This window comes from Macaca thibetana, chromosome 14 (assembly GCF_024542745.1).
Source record: "Macaca thibetana thibetana isolate TM-01 chromosome 14, ASM2454274v1, whole genome shotgun sequence".
Lineage (NCBI taxonomy): Eukaryota > Metazoa > Chordata > Mammalia > Primates > Cercopithecidae > Macaca > Macaca thibetana.
This window is the reverse complement of record NC_065591.1, coordinates 8,185,655-8,209,713: the sequence shown is the minus strand read 5'-3', so window position 1 is coordinate 8,209,713 and position 24,059 is coordinate 8,185,655. Positions and strand designations below refer to the sequence as shown.

At 40.5% G+C, this 24,059-nt stretch overlaps 2 protein-coding genes and 1 non-coding gene across 4 annotated transcripts in view; 2 read left to right on the top strand and 1 right to left on the bottom strand.

Moving 5' to 3' along the window:
* PACS1 (phosphofurin acidic cluster sorting protein 1) overlaps positions 1-24,059 on the top strand; it is a 173,315-nt gene that overhangs the window by 72,907 nt on the left and 76,349 nt on the right. The window lies entirely within an intron of this gene.
* The window catches only part of EFEMP2 (EGF containing fibulin extracellular matrix protein 2), a 363,083-nt gene that overhangs the window by 287,247 nt on the left and 51,777 nt on the right, over positions 1-24,059 (bottom strand). The gene's annotated exons all lie outside the window — the stretch shown is intronic.
* On the top strand, positions 8,082-8,186 carry LOC126936740 (small nucleolar RNA U13). The gene has a single exon (XR_007719556.1). It is a non-coding gene; the product is annotated as a small nucleolar RNA U13 (small nucleolar RNA).

Sequence of the window (24,059 nt, the reverse complement as noted above, 5' to 3'; positions counted from 1 at the left end):
GTTAGATCAATGTAGAGTTGTACAGCAATCTTTTACATTTTCCACTCTCAAGACCTAGAAATGCATGGTATAATAGCTTAGAAAGACAACTGGTGTGAAGTATGTTCCTTATTCTTTTTTTTCTTTGAGATGGATCTCACTCTGTTGCCCAGGCTGGAGTGCAGTGGCACAATCTCGGCTCACTGCAACCTTCACCTCCCGGGTTCCAGCAATTCTCTTGCCTTGGCCTCCCAAGTAGCTGGGATTACAGGCATGCACCATGACGCCTGGCTAATTTTTTGTATTTTTAGTAGAGATGGGGTTTCACCATGTTGGCCAGGCTGGTCTCGAACTCCTGACCTCAGGTGATCCACCACTTTGGTCTCCCAAAGTGCTGGGATCACAGACATGAGCCATCACTCCAGGCCTGTTCATTATTCTTGATGATCTCACATTTGACTTACAATGCACTTTTATGTCATGTGATGAGGCAATACGTTTGAAGATGAAAGAGGGCATTTAAGTAGCTGAGGACAGAATCGGAACTTTAGTAGTTACAGTGAGGAAGTCAAAATTTCTCCCCACAAAACAACAATAATACCAGACAGAATTGTCAAAAGCAACTGTTTCAGGGCTGTAGAAGTAGAATAAATGCAAGAAATAAATGGAGAAGCATTTATCCAAGAGAAACTGCCGAACTTCAAGTAAGAAAAATGGGAGTCTGTGACGTCCTTGCCTACAGTGACAGGGGGTTACTCCCATCTCCTCCTGCCATTGGTGTGGTAGTTCTGTCAGGGTAGAGCAGGCCATGAAAACTAGCAGCTTGGCTACCAGAGGGAACTCGCTTGATTTGGAGCAGGTGAAAAGCCCCCATCCGGTGGTATTGACAGTGAAAGTAATGAGCCTCAGTAGCAAGAGAAAAGGAAGGCCAACAGTTCTGGTAGTGAGAGAGATATCCCAACTGGGTCAAGCAACAGACTGGCAAAGTAGCCCAAAACTTAATTGAGACCCTGGAAATGAGACAGTTTTAGAGGGGTCTGAAGGGCTGTCCACACATTTCTGGCTGACTTAGAAGCCTCTGCACACATGCAGGTAAGACTAGAGAGATCCCATGGTATCTGTTTGTCCCTGGTTGGCTGGGAATCTGCATGAATGTACAAAGGAAATGCAAGAGGGCTGATCCGAAAGGAAGTGGGGTAGACCTGAAAACTGCTTGAACTTTTTGCTCCCTAACCCTGCACAGACCCATGGGCAGAGATTGGAAGCCTACCTAGCAGGCTCAAGAGATGTGAACACAACCTATAACCAATCATTGCCTGATCACTAAGCCGTGTGTTAGCAAGTCAGGCTTAAAAATAAAAACAAGAATTTGAAAAGAAAAACTGGCAAAAAAAGAAGAAAAGAAACTGAGTAGACATCAAATAGCCACACATCACAGGGGAGACAGATTTTGTAGATTTAGTCGAGGCAAATTACTAAAGAAATAAAAAACACACATGAAAAATTACAGTTGAGAGTTGCTACAATATATTCTCTAAAACATCTAGTTTTTAAAAATTTTGTCTGTAATTTATTATGGTTATGTCTGTAAGGAAAGGCTACAGAAAACAAAAAAACGCTAATGGGACAAAAAAAACAGGAAAGGGTGGTTCATATTCAGGGAAGATAATCAGTCAATAGAAACTGTCTCTGAGTGAGCCTAGATGTTAGGTTTAGTAAACAAAGACCTCAGCACAGCTATCGTAGATGTGTTCAGGAAATACAGGAAACTATGTATGTCATGTTTAAATATTTAAAGAAATGTATGATGACTGTGACTCAATAAATCTCAATAAAACAGAAACTATAGAAAAGAACCAAATGCAAATTCTGGAGATGAAAAATACAGTAACTAAAATTAAAAATTTGCTATAGGAATTCAACAGCAGATTTGAGACATAGAAGAAAGAATCAGTGAACTTAAGATAGATCAATAGAAACTGCCAATCTGAAGAACCTGAGAAAAAAAAGTGAACAGAGCTTCGGGAGATCTATGGGACATCAGGCATACCAACACACAAGTCATAGAATCCCACAAAGAAAGGAGAAGAAAGGGCAGGAAAAAAAAATGAATGAAGTAACAGCCAGAAACTTCCTATGTTTGATGAAAATCATGAATCTATGAAAACTTCAAATTGCATAAATATTGAGGGATCCACACCTAGGCATATCCTGGTCAAATTATTGACAGGCAAAGACAAAAAGAGGCCAGATGCAGTGGCTCACGCCTGTAATCCCAGCAGTTTGGGAGGCCAAGGCGGGCAGATCACTTGAGGTCGGGAGTTTGAGACCAGCCATGGCAAAAACCTCGTCTCTACTAAAAAATACAAAAATTAGCTAGGTGTGATGGCTCATACCTGCAGTCCCAGATACACGGGAGGCTGAGGCAGGAGAATTGCTTGAATCTGGGAAGTGGAGCTTGCAGTGAGCCGACATCATGCCACTGCATTCCAGCCTGGGTGACCAAGTAAGACACTGTCTAAAAACAAACAGAAAAAGACAAAAAGAGTAAGAATGTCTTGAAAGCAGCAAGAAAAAGGTAACTCCTCAAGTTTTTTATTGCAACAGTATGAATGTTTGCTGACTTCTCAGCAGAAACAGTGTAGGGTAGAAGGCAATGGAATGACATATTCAAAGTACTGAAAGAAAAAAACCAAATCAAAATCTTTATATCTAGCAAAAGTATTCTTCAAAAATGAAGGCAAAATGAAGACATTCCTAGATAAGCAAAGACTAAGAATTGCTTGCTTCCAGATCTACCTGAAAGAAGTTTTTTGACTGAGAGGAAAATTCTACCAATGGACAGTAATTCAGATCCACAAGAAGAAAGGAAGAACACCAAAACTGCCAAATATTTGGGTAAATGTAAGATAATGTATAAAAATAGCTGAGGTTCAAAGTAATAAAGAACATTCTCCTGGTTAAGAGGAAAATGATAATGGAAACTTGGGTCAACTTAAAGGAATAAAGAATGCTAAAAATAGTAAGTATGTAGGTAAACATAACAAATTTTCTAATGTTGTAACTTTTCTAAATGGTAATTGACAGTAAAAAGCAAAAATAATAACTATTATGGATTTAAAACATGTAGAATAGAGAGTAAAGCGGTGATTCCTGGAGCCTGGGAAGGGTAGGTGGGAGTGTGAGGGAAGTGGAGTTAGTTAATGGGTACAAAAAGAAAGAATGAATAAAAGCTAGTATTTGCTAGCACAACAGTGTGACTATAGTCAGAAGTAATTGTAATATAAAAATAACTGTTGTCTGTGACACAAATGATAAATGCTTGAGGTGATGGATACTCCATTTACCCTGATGTGATTATTATGCATTACATGCCTGTATCAAAGTATCTCAAATAACCCATGAATATATACACTTTCTGTGTACCCACAAAAATTAAAAATAAAAATTTAAAATTTAGAAATGAAATATATGGCCATAAAAAAAAAGACATAAGGAAAAAAAATACCTGAGACTCTCTTGTAGTTTGTTGAGTGGAATTGGCATAATCCTTTTGAAAGCGAGTTGGGCAGTAGCCATTAAAAATTTACTTTTTAAAAATTAATTATTATTTTTTGAGACAGAGTCTTACTCTGTTGCCCAGGCTAGAGTGCAGTGGTGTAATCACAGCTCACTGCAGCCTTGACCTCCTGGGCTGGGCTCAAGTCATCCTCCCAGCTCAGCCTCCCAAGTAGCTGGGACTACAGGCACACATCAGCTTGCCTGGCTAATTTTTGTATTTTTTTGTAGTGATGGGTATCTCATGTTGCCCAGGCTGGACTCATACTCCAGGCCTCAAATGATCCTCTTACCTTGGCTTCCCAGAGTGCTGGCATTACAGGTGTGAGCACCAAGCCTGGCCTGCCATTAAAAATTTAAATGGTTAGTCCTTTTAACTTAGCACTTTCAGTTTTAAGAACATATATCATAGAAACACTACAATAACTTTGTAATAACTAAAAACTATAAAAAAGTCAAATGCCCATCAGAAGGACTGATTAAGTAGTATATTTATTTTGACTAAATATTATAATTAAAAGGAATGAAGTCAGGCTAGGTGTGGTGACTCATGCCTGTAATCTCAGCACTTTGCGGGGCCAAGGAGGGCAGATCACTTGAGGTCAGGAGTTCAAGACCAGCCTGGCCAACATGGTGAAACCTCGTCTCTACTAAAAATCAAAAATTAGGTGGGCATGTTGGCACGCACCTGTAATCCCAGCTACGCATGATGCTGAGGCATGAGAATCGCCTGAACCGGGGAGGCGGAGGTTGCAGTGAGCCAAGATCACACCACTGCACTTCAGCCTGGGTCACAGAGTGAGGCTCCATCTCAAAATGAAACAAAACAAAACAGAATGAAGTCGTATATGTTTTAATATGGAAAGGTGTCCACTTAACAGTTGCTAAATGTGATGCATTTGGTCGAAAAGAGATGGAGCAGCACAGAAGTATATGCTCAAAGGTATGTGTGAGCATGTGTACATGCACACACACTTTTTTTTGTTTGTTTGTTTGAAATAGGGTCTTACTGTGTCACCCATTCTGGAGTGTAATGGCTTGATCTTGGCTCATTGCAACCTCCGCCTCCTGGGTTCAAGCACGTCTCCTGCCTCAGCCTCCCGAGTAGTTGGGATTACAGGCGTGCACCACCACACATGACTAATTTTTGTATTTTTAGTAGAGACGGGTTTTCACCCATGTTGGTCAGGCTGGTCTCAAACTCCTGACCTCAGCTGATGCACCTGCCTTGGCCTCCCAAAGTGCCAGGATTACAGGTGTGAGTCACCGTCCCCAGCCAACATGCACTTTTTTTCTTCAGACTTTTAACAGTGATCTTGTGATTTATAGGATTGTTCCACTTTATTATGTATTTCCAAAATAGGAGTTTTTTTCTACTGTGTATTTCTACTTTTTCTACTTTTTGAAGTACTACTTCAAAAACAAATATTTTATAAACATGCATTTTAAAAAGCAGCTCATAGCATAACATTAACTTTGTATTTGAAATTGTGAGATTAAGTACCCGGCCTATAAACAGCACTTAACTTTCCTTTCTACATCCATTCCATATCTTGTATTCCCGTGTGTGTGTGTGTGTGTGTGTGTGTGTGTATGTGTTTTACATGTCTGTTCAGTACATTATAAGATCTTTGGGGGCAAAACTGATTTTTTTTTCTGTTTTGAGATGGAGTTTTGCTCTCGTTACCCAGGCTGGAGTGCAGTGGTGCCATCTCGGCTCACTGCAACCTCTGCCTCCCGAGTTCAAGCAAGTCTCCTGCCTCAGCCTCCTGAGTAGCTAGGATTACAGGCATGCACCACCACACCTGGCTAATTTTGTATATTTAGTAGAGATGGGGTTTCTCCATGCTGGTCAGGCTGATCTCAAACTCCCAACCTCAAGTGATCCATCCACCTCGGTCTCCCAAAGTGGGATTATAGGCTTGAGCCACTGTGCCCGGCTAAAACTGATCTTACTCATGTTTGTTCAATTCCTCCCTCCACATCCCATCTCTCTATTCCTATCATATAGTGCTTTGCACACAGCAGACCATCTGTGAATATTTATACTTTATTAAAGACATATAAAATAGTAATTACTCTCTACAGCATTGGAATCCAATACAGTAATCTATAATACAGTTATTTGATCCACTGACATACGTTCGTTCTTTTTCTCCCAAAAATAACCATTGAGATTAACAAAACCAAAACAAAACTGAAAGAGTTCTAGCTTTTCCCATCTTCTCCATTTACTAAATATAGAAAAGACTGGGTTTTGCTGACTTTTAGGCAGGAAATGGATTCTTTTTCTAGGAACATAATTCCTGTATCTAACTGAGCTATTCTTTTATGTCGTTTCCTTTTCACTAAAACAGAAAAAACATTTTAAGCCTTTCTACCTTTGCTATATGACTTTATCACATGCAACATTTGGAATATTTGATCTCATAAATTTCTAAAGACAGGGCTTTACCACTGAAGTGTTATTGTTCATTACTTGAAAACTTATTACTTTTAAATGTTTTGTGTATAGCACTGTGCTTTTAAAAGTAAGGTATTATTTTTAAAAATCCACAAAGTAAATTACTTTCTGTTGGATTAGAGGAAATTTCCATTAAGGGAGATTGAGTGAAGTGGTTGCATAAACCCTCCTACAGATAACAATTGAAAGATCTGGGTAAAATATAAGAAACAGCTAAAAGCATCCAAAAACTGTCCCTAGAACCTGGAGGAGAGTTGACTCCTGAAACACTATAATAGAAGGAGCAAGAATTGCAAGTTTATGACTTTTTTGCCAGAAGTTATGCATCATTACCCATGGTGGTTTCAGTAGAATGAAATGACAGTGAAAAGCTGCAGCCTTACAGATGAGAGGTGCCAAAGAAGAGAAGTCAGGGATGGAAGAGAAGCTGGAAAGTCCAGGGGGAATCCTGGAAACAAGAGAGGACTACAGAAAGGGTGAGGTCCCATATCTAAGTGAAAACTGCCCAAATTCCTGGTTGACTGTTAAACTCTAAATGTATAGGTGAAATCCCAGGGAGCCCAGCAAAACAAAAACAAAAATAAAAACCAGCCAACCAGTGAAACAAAGCAAGCAGACAGAGGCTAGAGAGGAATCTCCCCTTAAAAGACAGACCTATACTATATGAGATCTGTGAGGTTCATGCTTTTTAAAACAGTATATCCCTAAACTGTGAACAGCGAAGCTGTGGAAAGCTGAAGCCTTACTGGCTTGGGGTTGAGAGGAAAGACCCTAATATTGCCCAAGCAGCTGAAAACTTAGGAGGAAATCACAAGAACACAAAAATCGGAGAGTATGATCCCCTAAATCTGAGTATGATCAATCTAAATCCTTGGCTGTCTGCCAGATTACACAGAAGCATGGGAGACCCCAGGGAGCTAGGCTAGACACTGTAAGAGCTGAGCAGAGAGAGCAGCTGCTCCATACCATAGGAGAGACAGTTTGCAGTTTTAATCTAGGCAAGTTAACTGCCTACTAGAATATAAAAAAAGAAAGTACTCAGAATAACACAGTAGAATCCAGAGTTGCTATAACATCTTATCTACAATGCCAAGTTTTCGGTCTACAATTACTAGACATGTAAATAAAGTGGAAAGTCTAACTCATACTGAGGAAGAAAAGCAATCAATAGAGACTGACTCTGAGTGTGTAAGTGGGTACAGTGTTGGATTTTGCAGGCAGACTGCAAAGCTGCTGTCCTGTGATCAAAGAATTATAGGAAAATTTGATCAAAGAATTAAAGGAAAATTAAGTGAGGAAGGAAATTAAAGGAAAAATAACTGAACAGATTGTAACAAAGAAATGGAAAGTAAACAAATGGAAGTTGTAGAGCTGAAATAAGTAATAGCTGAAATAAAAACTCACTGGAGGCCGGGTGCAGTGGCTTACACCTATAATCCCACAACTTTGGGAGGTCAAAGCAGGAGGATCACTTGAGCTCAGGAGTTTGAGACCAGCCCTGGCAACATAGTGAGACCCCACCTCTACAAAGCGATTTGAAAATGAGCCTTGCATGATGGTAGGTGCCTGTAGTCCCAGCTTCTTGGGAGGCTGAGGTGGGAGTATCACTTGAGCCCAAGAGATTGAGGCTGCAGTGAGCTGTGATCATGCCACTGCACTCCAGCCTGGCTGGCAACATATCTCAAAAATAAAAAGTTCACTAGATGTGCTCAACAGCGGTTTTGAAATGACAGAGAAAATAATCTGTGCAGTTGAAGATAGATCAATAGAAATTATCCCACCCAATGAAGAGAGGAGCAAAGATTGAAGAAAAGTTAGTAGAACCTCAGAGACTTGTAGGACGATATCAGGTAGCCTAATATAAGTGTACTTGGAGTCCTAGAAAGGGAAGAGAAAAATAGGCAAAAAACAATATTTGAAGAAATAATATCCCCAAACTTCTCAAATATGGTAGAAAACACTAATTTATAGATTCAATAAGTTCAATGAAGTCTAAGCACAGAGAAAAAGCACTCATAGGCACATCATAGTCAAATTGCTGAAACCAAAGATAAAAAGAAAATCTTAAAAGCAGATGGAGATCCTTTTGCAGCTCACGAGTATGACGATTGGGTGTTCATGCACGTGTGTGAAGTGTGCCACCCTCTGAACCTTGTTACAACATCAGCGCATTATGTCTCTGAACTTGTGTGGGGAGGGGAAGCAGAGAAAAGTGACACATTACATAAAAGGGATCGGTGTTACAAATATGACTGACTTTTCATCAGAAACGAAGGAAGCCAAAAAACACTGGAATAGTATAGTCAAATACTGAAAGAAAAACCCTGTCAACCAAGAATCCAGTATCCAGAGAAACAATTTTCAAAAATGAGGGCTAAAGACATTTTCAGAAAAACAAAAATCGAGAGAATTCATCACCAGCAGACTTACACTAAAAGAAGTTTTCAGAAGGAAGGGAAATGATACCAGGTGGTAACTCATCTACAGGAAGAAATGAAGATCACTGGAAATAAAAGACTATGAATTTTTTTCTTTCTCTGATTTCTTTAAGATACATATGAATTTTTTTTTTTTTTTTTTTTTGAGATGCGGCTCTCACTGTGTTGCCCAGGCTTGAGTGCATTGGCTATTCACAAGGACAATTAATGGTGCACTATAGCCTTGAACTCCTGGTCTCAAGCTATTGTCCTGCTTCAGCCTCCTGAGTAGCTGAGACTATAGGCGTGTGCCACTGTGCCTGCTGGTGACATAAGAAACAAGATTTTAAAGATTTTGTAACACTGTAGTGCTGGGTTTATAATGTCCATATAGGTTGGTCACGGTGGCTCACATCTGTAATCTCAGCTCTTTAGAAGGCCAAGGTGGGTGGATTGCTTGAGCCCAGAAGTTTGAGGCCAGCTTGGGCAACATGGTGAGACCTTTTCTCTACCTAAAAAATAAAAAACCTTTTAAACATATAATGTATATATAGGTGTAATTATGACAACAATAGCACTAAGATGGGGCAGGGCAAATGGAAATTTACTGTTGTAAGATTTGTATATTTTACCTGCTTAGAAGAGACACACTTTAAACACAGAGACACAGGTTAAAAGTAAAAGGATGGAAAAAGATTATACCATGAAAAGAATATGCGTAAGAAAGCTGAAGTGGTGATGTTAACATTTAATGAAATAAACTTTAAGACGAGGAATATTGTTAGAGATGAAGAGTACTTTATAATGATAAAAGGGTCAGTATCTTACAGAGCTATAAAAATCTTAAATGTATATGTCCCTGATAACAGAGCTTCAAAATACTGAACCAGGTGCAGTGGCTCGCTTCCGTAATCCCAGTGCTTTGGGAGTCCAAGGCAGGAATATTGCTTGAGGCTGGGAATTTAAGACCAGCCTGGGCAACATAGTGAGATCTCGTCTCTGCAAAAATGTTTTAAAAATTAGCTCGTTGTAGTGGTGCACACCTGTAGCCCTAGCTGCTCTAGAGGCTGAGGCAAGAGAGTTGCTTGAGCTTGGGAATTCAAAGCTGCAGTGAGCTATGATAGCACCACTGCCCTCCAGCCTGGGAACAGAGTGAGACCCTGTCTCTGAAAAATAAAAATAAAAAGGCTACTAGGACTGGTCAGTGAGTTTAGCAAGATACAGTAGGATCTCACTACTGTAAGAGCATACAAGTTCAGTATATCAAGAAAACCATTTAAATTTTGATCAGAATACCAAGAAAAACAGATAGCCGGAAAAAAAAAATTGTAAGTATAGTGTTCCACTTGCTATATCATCCAAATACATAAGTACTAGGGATAAATTTGACAAAATGTATATAAAACTTACATACTGAAAACTACAAAATATTAGTATAAATAGGCTTGTGGATTGGAAATCTCAGTATCATAAATAATCAGTTTTCTACAAATTCATCTGTAGATGCAGTACATTCTCAATCAAAACTCCTGCTGTATTTTTTTTTGTAGAAATTGAAAAGCTGGTTCTAAAATGTGTATGGAATGCAGAGTACTTAGAACTGGCAAAGCCAGCAAAAATTGAGGACTGACTTTTACAGCACCGCAAGGCTGTGATACTGGCAAAAGAATAGACATGTACATAAATGAGAAGATGGAATCCAGAAATAGGTCCACACGTAAATAGACAATTGATTTGCAGCAAAGGTCCTGAGGCAATTCAATGAGGAAAGGAACATCTTTTCAACACATGGTACAACAGCAACTAAATATCTGTGTGGAAGAAAACGAACGTTAACCCACACCTTATATGCTGCCCAGAAAGCTCAAAACGGACCAAAGTCCTAAAAGAGTTAAAACTATAAAGCTTCTGGAAAAATTATAGGGGAAAAGGTTCATGTGACTTCTGGGTGTGAAGAGATTTTCTAAGTAGGATACAAAAAGCACACACCATAAAATAAATGAATGCTAAATTGAACTTTATCAAAATTAAAATGTTTGCTCTTCAGGAAGGAGTGAAGAAAATGTGCAATATGGGATAAAATGTTTACAATAGATAAATCTGACAAAGGACTGTAAAGAACTCTTACAATTCAATAATAATAACCCCAGTTTTTAAATGCACAAAAGATTTCAAAGTATGCTTCACAAAGTAAGACAAAACAATGGCCAGGAGCTACATAAAATACTCACATTATTAATCATCAGAGAAAAGCAATTTCCAGCCATAATGAACTACCACTCTTTACCCTCTACAGACGGCTAAAATTTAAGAGACTGATAGTGCCAGGTGTTGGCAAGTGTGTGGCACAAGCAGAACTTTCATATCTTCTGTTGAGAATGTAAAGTAGGGCTAGTTTAGAAAACAGTACTTTGTTTTAAAGTTAAACAGCAGTTACCCAAGGATACAGTAATTCCATGCCTAGATTTTTATCTGAGAGGAATGAAAAGGCAGAGGCTTCTTAATGAGTGTTCATAGCAACGTTATGCATGATGGCCAAAGGCTGGAAACAATCCGGGGACTCATCAGGCGAATGGATGAACAAACTGTGCCGTCCCAGTCCAGTGAGAGCTCTGAGCAGGAAAAAGGAGCTCTAGACAGCATGAATCTGGCTCAAAAACATGCTTTGTGAAAGAAACCAGACCCAGAGGTGTACATGCTGTATATTCACACAAAAATCTCAAAGGTTCAAACCAGTGGATAGTGACAAGAAAACAGAGGAGTGGTTGCCTGGGGCTTGGGCGTAAAGGAACTTTCATGGGCGATGAAAATGCTTTTGCATCTTTATTGTGGGGGTGTTTACACTGGTATGTTGTATGTAAATTTTATTGTCTGTAAATTATATCCTCCACAAAGTTGTTTCTTCTTTTTTTAAATTTTATGTGTGTGTGTGTGTGTGTGTGTATTTTTTTGTTTGTTTGTTTGTTTAAGACAGAGTCTCACTCTGTCCCCCAGGGTGGAGTGCATTGGTGTGTGATCTCGGCTCACTGCAACCTCTGCCCCCTGGGTTCAAGCGATTCTCCTGCCTCCCGCAGCTGGGATTACAGGCACGCACCACCATGCCCAGCTAATTTTTGTGTTTTTAGTAGAGATGGGGTTTCACTATGTTGGCCAGGCTGGTCTCGAACTCCTGGCCTTAAGTGATCCTCCCATCTTGGTCTCTCAAAGTGCTGGGATTACAGGCGTGAGCCACTGCGCCTGGCCTAAAGTTGATTTTTAAAAACATCTTTCCATGGTTTAATAAAGGCAGCTGTTCACTCACTAGGTGATGATTATACTTTAGGTTGCTTATTCTCTTTCCCAGAACTTCTTTCTTTTTCAGGTATCAGATTCCTCTTTGTGGTGATGTTCTTCTAGGAGGAATGTTCTGACCCCAAGTTCTGGTCATTTTGCTTTGTTTGATAATTTTGTGTCCCCTCAATTACGTGGGATGGTACATGTTACCAAGTTGTGACCAATGACGAGTGAACAGACGTCTTCAGGGTCAGGAGGGACTTTTAGAAAAGATGGAGAAATGGGATAGATTATATTTTCTCCCTCCCCAACCTCACTAAAATGACAGTAAAGGAATTTTCTTGAAGAGATCGGAAGAGGAGATTGCAGTGGGCCAGAATTTTTCCCTACAAAATTTTGAAAACTGAAATGTAGGTACATATATGATGAGTAATTTAGGTTTCAACTTTATCTGCTCCACTAAGTATTTGCAGTGGAGGAAGCTAACAGGAAGCAATCCTGTTTTCAGCCACATGTGGGCCACGTTCTTAGATAGGTTTTAGGTACCTGTGAATATAGGATGTACACTGGGGCTGAAAATGGAAAATGAGTTGAGAGTGTGCATGTGGAAGAGTTAGCACCCCAGATCCCCATCCCCAAAGAATATATGTGTCAAAGCCTAACCTGGAGAAATCCTGTTATAAATGAGGGTGGGAGGCAGGTTTCTTACCCAAAATAGTAGATCAAGTTGAAGTCTGCATATTCAGCCACATCTTTCCACCTACCTTCCTGTCTTGGTTCCTACTGTCCTGGCTGTCGGGCTTGTTATCACAGACACCATCTCTGCCCACCAAGACACTGAAAGACTTACCTCAGAGCAACTGACCCATCCTTGGCTCCCAGAACACTTGTTTATAAGCCCCTCAGCCAGGACATTATCACATTTTTCTCTGGGGAAATTGACTAGCCTATGGGAAAAAAACCAAACAAACATGGTATTTAGAATTTCCTTATCCCATCACATACTGTGAGGTCCACAGTAAGCAAGAGGTGCTCATCCACGTAGAATTTCTAGTTAGCTCTTTAGTATCTTTTTTGTTTTTTGAGACAGGGTCTGGCTCTGTTGCCCAGGCTGGAGTGCAGTGGCATGATCACAATCTTGGCTCTCTGCAGCCTCCTTCCCCTGGACTCAAGTGATCTTCTTACCTCAGCCTCCCGAGTAACTGGGATTACAGATACACGCCACTACACCTGGCTAGTTTTTTTGTATTTTTTGTAGAGACAAGGTTTTGCCATGTTGCCCAGACTAGTCTTGAACTCCTGAGCTCAAGTGATCCACTGGCTTTGGCCTCCCAAAGTGCTGGGACTACAGGTGTGAGCAACTGTGTGCGGCCTGCACTTTGAAAAACAAATTCCTCAAAGAGATATGATGTTACATCAAGGAAACAAGAGCAGGATGCCATGTAAAGGAACTATTCAAGAATGTTCTTGAAAATTGAAAAATCTCACCAAGTAAAGATTGCAGTAAAGCAGTTGGAAGATAGGCCGGGCGTGGTGGCTTACAACTGTAATCCCAACACTTTGGGAGGCCAGTGCAGAAGGATCACTTGAGGCCAGGACTTTAAGACCAGCCTGTGAAATATGGCAATACCCTATCTCTACAAAAATAGAAAAAATTAGCTAGATGTGGTGGGGCACACCCCTAGTCCTAAGTACTTGGGTGGCTGAGGTGGGAGCATTACGTGAGCTCAGGAGTTCTAAGCTGCAGTGAGCTATGACCACACCACCACACTCCAACCTGGATGGCAGAGAGGGTAAAGTAAAGCAGTTGGTCAAAGATACAGACAATAAGTGGAAGAAGAAAGAAAATTAAAGGATACCTAGGAGGTCCAACATATGACTGTTGGAGTCTAGAAAGGTGAAAGACAAGGCATTATTTAAAAAGCAACATGAGGTTTTCCCCAAAAATGTCTCAGATGGATAAGAGCTCACCCAGTGTCCAGAATGAAAAAAGTGATGAAAAAGACCCTCAACACATTGTTATGAAATTTTATGACACTGGTGACAGATTTTAAAGGCATCAGAGAGAAAAGTCACATAAAACTGATCTAAAACGAGTGACATTAGACCATTTAGCAATAGCACTGGGATCTAAAAGATAATAGATTAATGCCATCTAAAGCCTGATGGAAAAATTTTCAGTCTGTAATTCTATACCTAGTCAAACTGTCAAATCAAGAGTGAAAAATGTTTTCAGAAATGCAGGGTCTCGGCCGGGCATAGTGGCTCACACCTATAATCCCAGCACTTTGGGAGGCCAAGGCAGGTGGATCACCTGAGGTCAGGAGTTCGAGACCAGCCTGACCAAGATAGTGAAACCCCGTCCCTACTAAAAATACAAAAATTAAGGCCGGGCGCGGTGACTCATGCCTATAATCCCAGCACTTTGGAAGGCCAAGGCAGGCGGATCATGAGGTCAGGAGATCGAGACCATCCTGCCTAACACGGTGAAACCCTGTCTCTACTAAAAATACAAAAAAAGAAAAAGGAAAAGAAATTAATCGGGCCTGGTGGCGGGCGCCTGTAGTCCCAGCTACTCAGGAGGCTGAGGCAGGAGAATGGCCTGAACCCGGGAGGCAGAGGTTGCAGTGAGCCGAGATCGTGCCAATGCAAAAATTAGCCAGGCATGGTGGTATATGCCTATAATCCCAGCTATGAGGGAGGCTGAGTCAGGAGAATCACTTGAACCTGGGAGGCAGAAGCTGCAGTGAGCCAAGATCCTGCCACTGCCCTCCAACTGGGGTGACAGAACAAGACTCCATCTCAAAAAATAATAATAATGAAATTCAGGGTCTCAAAATATTTTCCTGCTGTCTGCTTTTTCTCAGAATATCTAGAGGATGTGATCTTCCAAGACTAGAGAGTAAACTAAGGAAGGACGATGTGGAATCCAGGAAAAGGAATTCAACCCAGGACCCCCTTTTCACAGGGAAAACTCAAGGTATTGGCGAGGAAAAGTCCCAGGATGACAAGTATTTACTTGGCCCAGTCCTAGGAGAGAGATGGGTCCTAGGAGAGATGTCTCCTATGAGAAATGAGACTCAGAGACTATATAATGTAATTGTATGGGGAAGAATTTTTTAGTTCTCTTGGAAAATTTAAAAATTAAAAAGTCCAAAAGAAAAAGGCATCTCCAAAATATTTTTAAAGCTATATAAGGAAAGAAATATAGCATGCCATATAACTAAACCGGATAGTGTTTACATAGTCATAGTCATATAAATACTGAATATTGGTTCAATAAAATATTACCACACAACTCTTGGGAAGATGAAGGAATGGTAGCATGTGTGTCTTTGCATGGTGTCAGAGAGCTAGATCTTAATTTTATGTAGGAATGCAGTAGATAATGTCTAAAATTGAAAAACTTAGATAAAAGCTTTATTTGAATGCTTAAATCTGTCTTTAGATTATTCATTATTTACGTTATTTAGAAATACAAAGGTGAATACCGAAAGAGTTGAAAGGGATTAGTTGCCACTGGGAAGTGGGGAGGGATTGTAATCGTAATAGATTTGTTGCCCAGTACGCGGCATCAATATCCTGAGACATGGCGTTTTATCATAGTGCTGCCGAACAAGGAAACAAGATGGAAGGAAGCCTAAAATCCATCTCCCCAGGAGTTCAGGGCTAGGGATTTTAAGGGTTTTGGAGTGAGCCGAAGTGTGGAGATTGGTGATTGGCTAACGAGTGCAGGGTGAAGTCGTGGGACAGGGAGATGAAGAAATTGTGTTCTCATCCTGATTTGTTCTTTGTGGAGGGTCTTCAAACTGGTTGTGTCAGTTGTTCCACTGAAATTCAGAATCTGAAAAATATCTTAATTTTTAAAAGCCTTATGATTCTAACAGGAGAAATTCTATCAGGAGGAACAATGGGGATGCAGATGGTATCTAGTGTGGTGTGACTTCCAGTTACCAGGAAATGGGCCAAAGTGCAGCCTAATTAGTGCTTATTTATGACTATATTTCTCTCCAGAATTCTTGTTAACCCTGTGAGGATGGCTTCAGGATGAAAGAGGAGACTTTTCTTTGTTGATCAAGCCTTTTAGTACAACTGTTTGGTTTTTTAAAAATGTCTACCCACCTGATACGTTGATACAAATACAAATTATATTTTAAAAAAGAAAAGAAAGTCCTTATTTTCTGCCTCTGGATGTTGGTGTGTGGTTGAGGATGTGATGACAGGAGTTGCAGCAGCTGTTGTATAGCCATGAGTAGAGTGAGTCAGCAAGCCAAACGTGATGAAGGGCTTGGCCCTTTCCCTTTATGCACCTGTTTTTAGAATGATGAGCTAGTTCCACAGCTACCTTTAAAACTGACGTATGTTGTGAACTTATATTTAACGTAACTACTTATTTGCTTTATCCTATACTGTATATAATATTTTCAAATAATACCACTATTATTACTAACTATGATAGGTTGTATGCAAATACTATGCCATTTTACATACAGGACTTGAGCATCTCAGATTTTAGTAACCCTGGGGTTCCTGGATCCAATCCCCAGTTGGCACTGAGGAACAACTGTACTTAGATTTGTAGGGTTACAATCACAGTATTTATATAATGATAAATAAATGCTATTCATTATTTTTCAACTTTTAGCCAGGAGAAAAACTAAAGGTAGTGGCATTAGAGGAACCAGAAAGAAAAATATACTTAAAACATTTAAAGTTACAAAAGTTACGAGTTAAAACACTGAAAACAAAAACATAATTTCCATATATGGGGGGGAAGGAACAAAAATAAAGGCCTGTACAGTAAATTGCCATCTTTCCTATCAGAAAGTCAATTGATCTTTTAACAAACAATGAAAAAGGTGAAAACAAATGTATAGTCATGTCACAAGTGGAGCCTCTCCCTAGCTCAGGGGCTGATTCTGGTTGGTCCAAACTGAACATGGTAGTCTTATTCCAAATGAGGTATATTCTAAGAACAAAAGAACTGCAAAGAAACCTTCATCTGGATGGCAGCTGTTTAATGTTTATCAATCCACCCTGATGAGACTGATATGGAAGATTACTCCGCTTTCACAGAAACAGTGGGAAAAGTCCAACTATCTTCACATTTAACAAACTGTAAGGAAACGCTAACAGATTAAGAAATTAACCACAGGACCTAATTAGAAAAAGATCTGGCAACATGCCCAGCTCATCCAGTGGCAGAGGGAAAAAATATTCTGCATTTGTGAAACTGTTTAGAAAGGGGTAATTTAAATGCCCTTTAATCTGGGCTAGTACTGTCCAATTAAGAAGTCTGTTAGAATGAAAACACTTGGGTTTTTTAATACTTAGTGTGGTGAAGCAGATTTATTTTCTCCCCTTAGTATATTTATATTGATTGGTAAAGGTCATAGTTTAATTAAATAAGCTACACATTTCCTGTTTTCTTTTAAACCACTGTGCTAGGAGTTGGATTCGAGTAAGATTGGACGTGTTCTCTGTCCTTCAGCACATTTGTGCAGTGTGACTATAATTCAAATTGGAGTTTGGCACCGAAGTTTTATATCTAATTTAGGCAGCCTAACCTAGTTAACACAGATTGGTGCTAGATCCTGGCTGACACCTACTACCTACATGACCTCAGGTAAGCTACTGAACTGTTCTGCACCTCAGTTTTCTCAAATATAAAATAAAGATTATAATTGTTTTAGGATTAAATTATATACATTGCACATAGCAGTATCTGACTTACAGTGTTATATGTTTGCCATTATGACGTTATACCCCCACAAATTGTGAAAGTTTTGTTTAAAAAATGTTTTCCTGATTAAAAAAATTTAATACATGATCTTTATAGGAAATGTGGGATATATAGAAAAGCTGTTTTATTTTATTTTATTTTTTTTTTTTGAGATGAGGTCCCTCGGCCAGGATGGAGTATGGTAGCCCCAGCATGACTCACTGCATCCTCAATCTCCTGGGCTCGAATGATTCTCCCACCTCAGCCTCCCAATTAGCTAGGACTACAGGCATGTGCCACCATGCCTGGCTGATTTTTTTTTTTTTTTGGCAGGGGAGTGAGGGTGGGGATGACATCTCATTATGTTGCCCAGGCTGGTCTTGAACTCCTAGCCTCAAGCGATCCTCCTGCCTCGGCCTCCCAAAGTGCTGGGATTATAGGTGTGAGCCACTGCACCTGACCAAAAAGCATTTTTAAAAAACTCATCTGTCACTTCACCACTAATAGAGCAGTGTTAGCATCTGGGCACATCTCTCAGAGACGGTCTTGCTTGCATTGTGGTTAAGAACATGGACTCTGAAGCCACCTACCTGGGTTCATATTCGGGTCGCACTGTTTTTTAATCTCTGTTCATCTCTCTCAGTTTACTCATCTGTAAGATGTGGCTAATAGTACCCCTCACTTAGTGAGGATAAAGGATGCTAATATATGTAGAGCATTTAGAATAGGCAAGTCAGAGGTAAGTGTATGTGTTGTTGCTGTTATTCTCTCTGTGTGTATGGCCAAGGTTTAAAGAAATTTCATTTACCTCTGAAATAGAGAATATATATATATATATAGCACTAATGAGTGGTGCCCGCAGGCAAGAAGTGCTACAGGGGATAAACAAACATACACAAATACGTAATTTGCATGACCTGGCAGATGTCTTAAAGGCACTAGAAAAAAATTAGCTGGCGTGGTGGCATGCACCTGTCATTTCAGCTACTCAGGAGGCTAAGGGGGTTAGGATTGTCAGAGCCCAGGAGTTCAAAGCTGCAGTGAGCCGAGATCACACTACTGTACTACAGCCCGAGGGACAGAGCAAGAATCTATCTCTAAAACAAAAATAAAAACACCAAATAAAAATAAAGAAGGCACTAGAGTGGAGAAAGGAAACTGAAGTAGAGCTAGTTATAACTTGTCCACAGGAGATTGTAACTTGAGCAGGGGGAATCAGTTCCCCCTAGCTAACTGGAAAATAATTTCTTCCTGGGCAATTGGGGAAAAAAGTGAACAAATTTGTGGTTTAAAACTCAAGTAAAAGATAAGAATGTCTATATTGTTGGTAATAAAAAATGATCCTGGCCGGGCGTGGTGGCTCAAGCCTGTAATCCCAGCACTTTGGGAGGCCGAGACGGGTGGATCATGAGGTCAGGAGATCGAGATCATCCTGGCTAACACGGTGAAACCCCGTCTCTACTAAAATAATACAAAAAAACTAGCCGGGTGTGGTGGCGGGCGCCTGTAGTCCCAGCTACTCGGGAGGCTGAGGCAGGAGAATGGCATAAACCCGGGAGGTGGAGCTTGCAGTGAGCTGAGATCCGGCCACTGCACTCCAGCCTGGGCGACAGAGCGAGACTCTGTCTCAAAAAAAAAAAAAAAAAAAAAAAAAATGATCCTATTACTCTAATTTCATTGGGACAATGAATAAATTCCCACTTGAAATCTCAGCCAGAAAACTAAGTAGAAATTCAATTGGCTACTTTTTTTTTTCCTACGGAAAAACCCTTACTCTGATTTGCAAAACAGATAAATTAGAGAGTGAGCATTCACAGCCTCGAGAGATTCACTATTGACTTCCTATAAATAAAAGCTTTTCCACAGTCAGGTTGGATTCCAAGAGGAATGTGATGATTACTATGAGAGGCAAGCACGCATTATTTTAGAAGCCCAGCCTGATGGATATTAATTGGTGTCATGGGTTGAATATTGACCCTCAAAAAGTTATGTTCCAGCCCTAACCCCTGGTACTTAGGAAGGTGACCTTAGTTGGATCGAGAGTCTTTGAAGATGAGATCATCTTGGATTGAGGATAGACCTGAAATCTAATGACTGATTTTTGTTGTTGTTGTTGTTGTTTTGAGACAGTGTCTCTGTCGCCCAGGCTGGAGTGCAGTTTTGCGATCTCAGCTCACTGCAACCTCTGCCTCCCAGGTTCAAATGATTCTCCTCCCGCAGCCTTCCCAGTAGCTGGGATTACAGGCACCCACCACCAGGCCAGGCTAATTTTTGTATTTTTAGTAGAGACAGGGTTTCTCCATGTTGACCAGGCTGGTCTGTAACTCCTGATCTTAGATGATCTGCCTACTTCGGCCTCCCAAAGTGCCGGGATTATAGGCCTGAGCCACTGCGCCTGGCCTGATGTTCTTATAAGACGACGGAGAGAGAGTTTTAAGATACAGAAACGGGAGAAAGGCTATGTGAAAACAGGGGCCAAGGTTGGAGTGACAGGGCCAAGAATGCCCAGGATTCCCAGCAGCCACTAGGGGCTGGAAGGGGCCAGGCAGGATGCTCCCTTAGAGCCTTTACAGGCCACACAGCCCTGCCTGCACCTTGGTGTTGCTCTTCTGGCCTCCAGAGCCATGAGAGAATAAATTATTGTTGTTTTAAACCATCAAGTTTGTGGTAATTTGTTGTGGCAGCTTTAGGAGATGAAAATAAGGCATAATTTGAAGTTGTCAATAGGAAAATTATTTTATGTACATATGCAAAAATATATTTGCTAAGACTAATGTGTCTATTATGTGAAACCAAGTAAGCAATGTTAAAATTTTATCCGCAGTAAATGTGGGGTTGGAGAAGTCAAAGATACCATTTTAGATATCAACAATCCTGATGGGTATAATAAAATGACCCTTTTTATTTGGAAAATTTGAAGACTGAGTATGGTTATTAAATTTGCCACTGGAGAAAAACTAGAAATCTAAAAGTGATACAAGTAAGTTCTCCTTAAAAATAGTTATTGGTGGCCGGGTGTGGTGGCTCATACCTGTAATCCCAGAACCTTGGGAGATCGAGGTGGTTGGATCACTTGAGATCAGGAGTTTGAGACCAGCTTGGCCAACATGGTGAAACACCATCTCTACCAAACAATACAGAAATTAGTTGGGTGTGGTGGTGTGTGCATGTAGTCTTAGCTACTCAGGGAGGCTAAGGTGAGAGAACTGCTTGAATGAGGTGGGCAGAGGTTGCAGTGAGCTGAGATCGTTCCACTGCACTTCAGCCTGGGCGACAGAGGGAGACCCTGTCTCAAAAAAAAAAAAAAAAATTATTGGTAGTCTGATCTGATGCTCTCCTATCCCAGTAGCTCAGTCACACCCAACATTTATAATTACCTGGAGACCATACTTAGTTTGTTTTTGTATTGCTGCTAACATTTCTGATACAAAGCTAGACGATTATTCAAATCTTAGGTCTAAAATTTATATTTCCTGTATTGGGGTCTCAACAGTGGACTTAAAGATGCTCATTCATATCCCAGAATTATTCTTTTCAAGGTGGAAGATCTTTGAATAGGTAGCTATGATGTGATGTGTATTGTTATTTGAATCAAAGTCTTCTGGTTTCAAACAGTAAGATAATGGTATTTTCTGTCTGTGAAGTCCTTTATCAGGAATGTCTAAGGATTATTTTGTTTTCTGTCTCTGAATGCAGCTGTTTGTTTCTGAAGCAAAATATAGGTCTTGCCTTGAGGTGGGATAGATAGAGAGATCAGAGAAAGATGGAATTATCTCTGGTCAGAAAACCTCAGCTGGTTATACAGTGCTTTAAAATGTACCATTTAAAGGTAAAATAGCAAGTTGTTTCGGCTTCCGTGACCTATTTTTAAAAATGTTAATTGTCTTTGTAGATAAAGACATCTTGAGTCCAAATTGCAGTTTTCTTATTCTGTTTAAGCATTGTAATACTGTCAGAAGCTGAACTTTGTGGGAGGGGAGTCAAGTGAGGAGAGAATGCAAGTAAGAAAGGAAAGAGTGAAATCACAAGTTGGTGTTTCCTGTCCTGGCTCTTCGGTTCATGGGAAGTGGCAGAATCTGGATGTAATGCCTCCATAATTGGGAAAAGGAGCAAAAATCTTCTTATTTAGTCATTGATGTTGTGCGGCTTTCGAACTCTGCAGAGTTAAAGATTTCTTACATGTGCGTTTTTCATTTCATCACTCAAGTCTTGTTACAGAGATGATACAGATCAACTCCTGATCTATATGATTTCAAAAACAGCACAGTGACCCTGGGGTAATGATATGGTAGGACATAATTGAACCTTTCTGGGCACTTGTGTGCTATGTCATTTTTCTTGTATGTAGTTCTAGAGTGACACCAGATCTATTTAAAAATATATATTTTCATTTGTGAATATAGTCCCAGCTACTGGGGAGGCTGAGGCAGGAGAATCCTTTGAGCCCAGGAGTTCATATCCAGCCTGGGCAACATAGTGAGATCACTGTCTCTAAATATGTATATATATATATATATATATATTTTTTTTTTTTGGTAAAGACGAAGTCTCGTTATGTTGCCCAGGCTGGTCTTGAACCCCTGAGCTCAAGTGATCCTCCTGCCTCGGCCTCCCAAAGTGCAGGAATTTACAGGTGTGAGCCACCACACCTGGCCTTCTAAAATTTTTTTTAAATAACAGTTTTAAGACATTGTTTATAGTTTGTTGACATTACATTCAGGTCCCCCTTCATGTCTCTTCCCTATATTCTCAGGTGAAACTTCACTTCTCTCTTAACCGGGAATCCTCAGAACCACAAGAGATCTTAGAGGAGAACATGTGGTCCCAACATCTTAACAAGCTGTGCTAGAAATGGAGTTGGTGGCCTCACTGCTGGCCAGTGTGGAGACCAAGCTGCAGGTGCTGGTTCCTTCTGCTGTACAGCATGCCCTTTGTTGGAGCTTGAAATCTTGTCCTCTGTCCTCACTTTCATCTGCAACTGATTATCTTCCTAAGAAGGAAAGATCCTTTAGTCAAATGTTTTTCCTGCTCCACTGAAATGTCTAGTATTGTAGTCACCAGTAGTCTTCATTCTGCCAGATCCGGTGATGAGTTTTCTGTCCTCAGCTTACTCCACTCCTCGGCAGCATCTGACACATCTTCTCGACTACTTTCTTCTCTAAGTTGTGAAAGCACGTCCTTCCGGTTTTACTCCCTTATCGGCAGCTCCTCAGTTTCCTTTGCTGAACGCTTCTCCTCTGCCAGACTTCTAAGCCTTGGAATACCCAGGGTCCCATTCTTGGCCTATTCTCCTTTCTACCTCAACTCTCCTCTGGAAGATCTCAGCCAGTCCCATTGCTTTGAATACCATCTCTATGCCTCAACTCCTAAATCTGTCTCTCTAGGCTGATCTTTCCCTTGAGATCAAAACTTATAATCTGCTGGCCTAATAGTACTTCAGTTTTCTACTCGGATATTTAAGACATCTCAAACTTGCATGTCCTGACTTTTCTACCCTATTCACCCCAAAACTTCTCCCAGTCTCCTTTGTCTCATTAAACAGCACCACCATCTGTCCACCCTGTTGCTCAAGCCAAAAGTCCAGAAACATCTTGGAGTTTTCTATTTGCCCCGTACCCCACATTCAGTTAATCATCAGCAAGACCTGTCAGTTGTATCAATGTTCTTGAGTTCCACACTGAAATCCAGCTTTACTACTACTTCAGAACAAACTTCTTCCTGTCTTTCCTGGGCCACGTCACAGCCTCCTAACTGGTTTTCCTGTTTCCACCCTCCCCTTTCTTTGTCCATTATTCACCTAGCAGCAGGGTGATCTTGCACAAATCATTTTCTATCACTCCCTTGTTTATAATTCTTCGGTGGCTTTCCATCATAAACAAAATAAAGGTCCCTACTACATGGTCCAGCCTCCGTTTGCATCTGACCTCACATTTATTATTATTATTATTTTATTTTATCTTATTTTTATTTTTATTTTTGAGACAGAGTCTCACTCTATCGCCCAGGCTGGAGTGCAGTGGCATGATCTCGGCTCACTGCAACCTCCGCGTCTCGGGTTCAAGCAATTCTCATGCCTCAGCCTCCCGAGTAGCTGGCACTACAGACACCCGCCACTACACCCAGCTAATCTTTGTATTTTTTGTAGAGATGGGGTTTCACCGTGTTGGCTAGGCTCTCTCGAACACCTGACCTAAGGTGATCTGCTTGCCTCGGCCTCCCAAAATGCTGGGATTACAGGCGTGAGCCTCCATGCCCAGCCTGACCTCACATCTTACAGCTGTCGTCATTTGCCATGCACTAGACATCCTTGCCTTGTTTCCTTCAAATATCCCAGCCTCACTTTATTTAGGTTTCATCCTCTTCTTTTAAGTTTTACTCTGTTTGTATTTTCCTGCACAATTAACGATTTATTTTTGCTTGGTTTTGAATTTGATGTAATACAACATTGTAGGTAGTCTTCTGCAGCTTAAGCTTAGTTCATTGACTTTCATTGCCGGATAGCGTTTGATTGTGTGAATTTACAGATTTGTCTCCTCCTCTGACAGTGTACACTTGGGTTCTGATGAGAACAGTGCAAATATTGTCTAGTGTATAAGGAACTTATAATGGGCCAGGCAGTGTTCTCAGTGCTTTTATATATATGGGC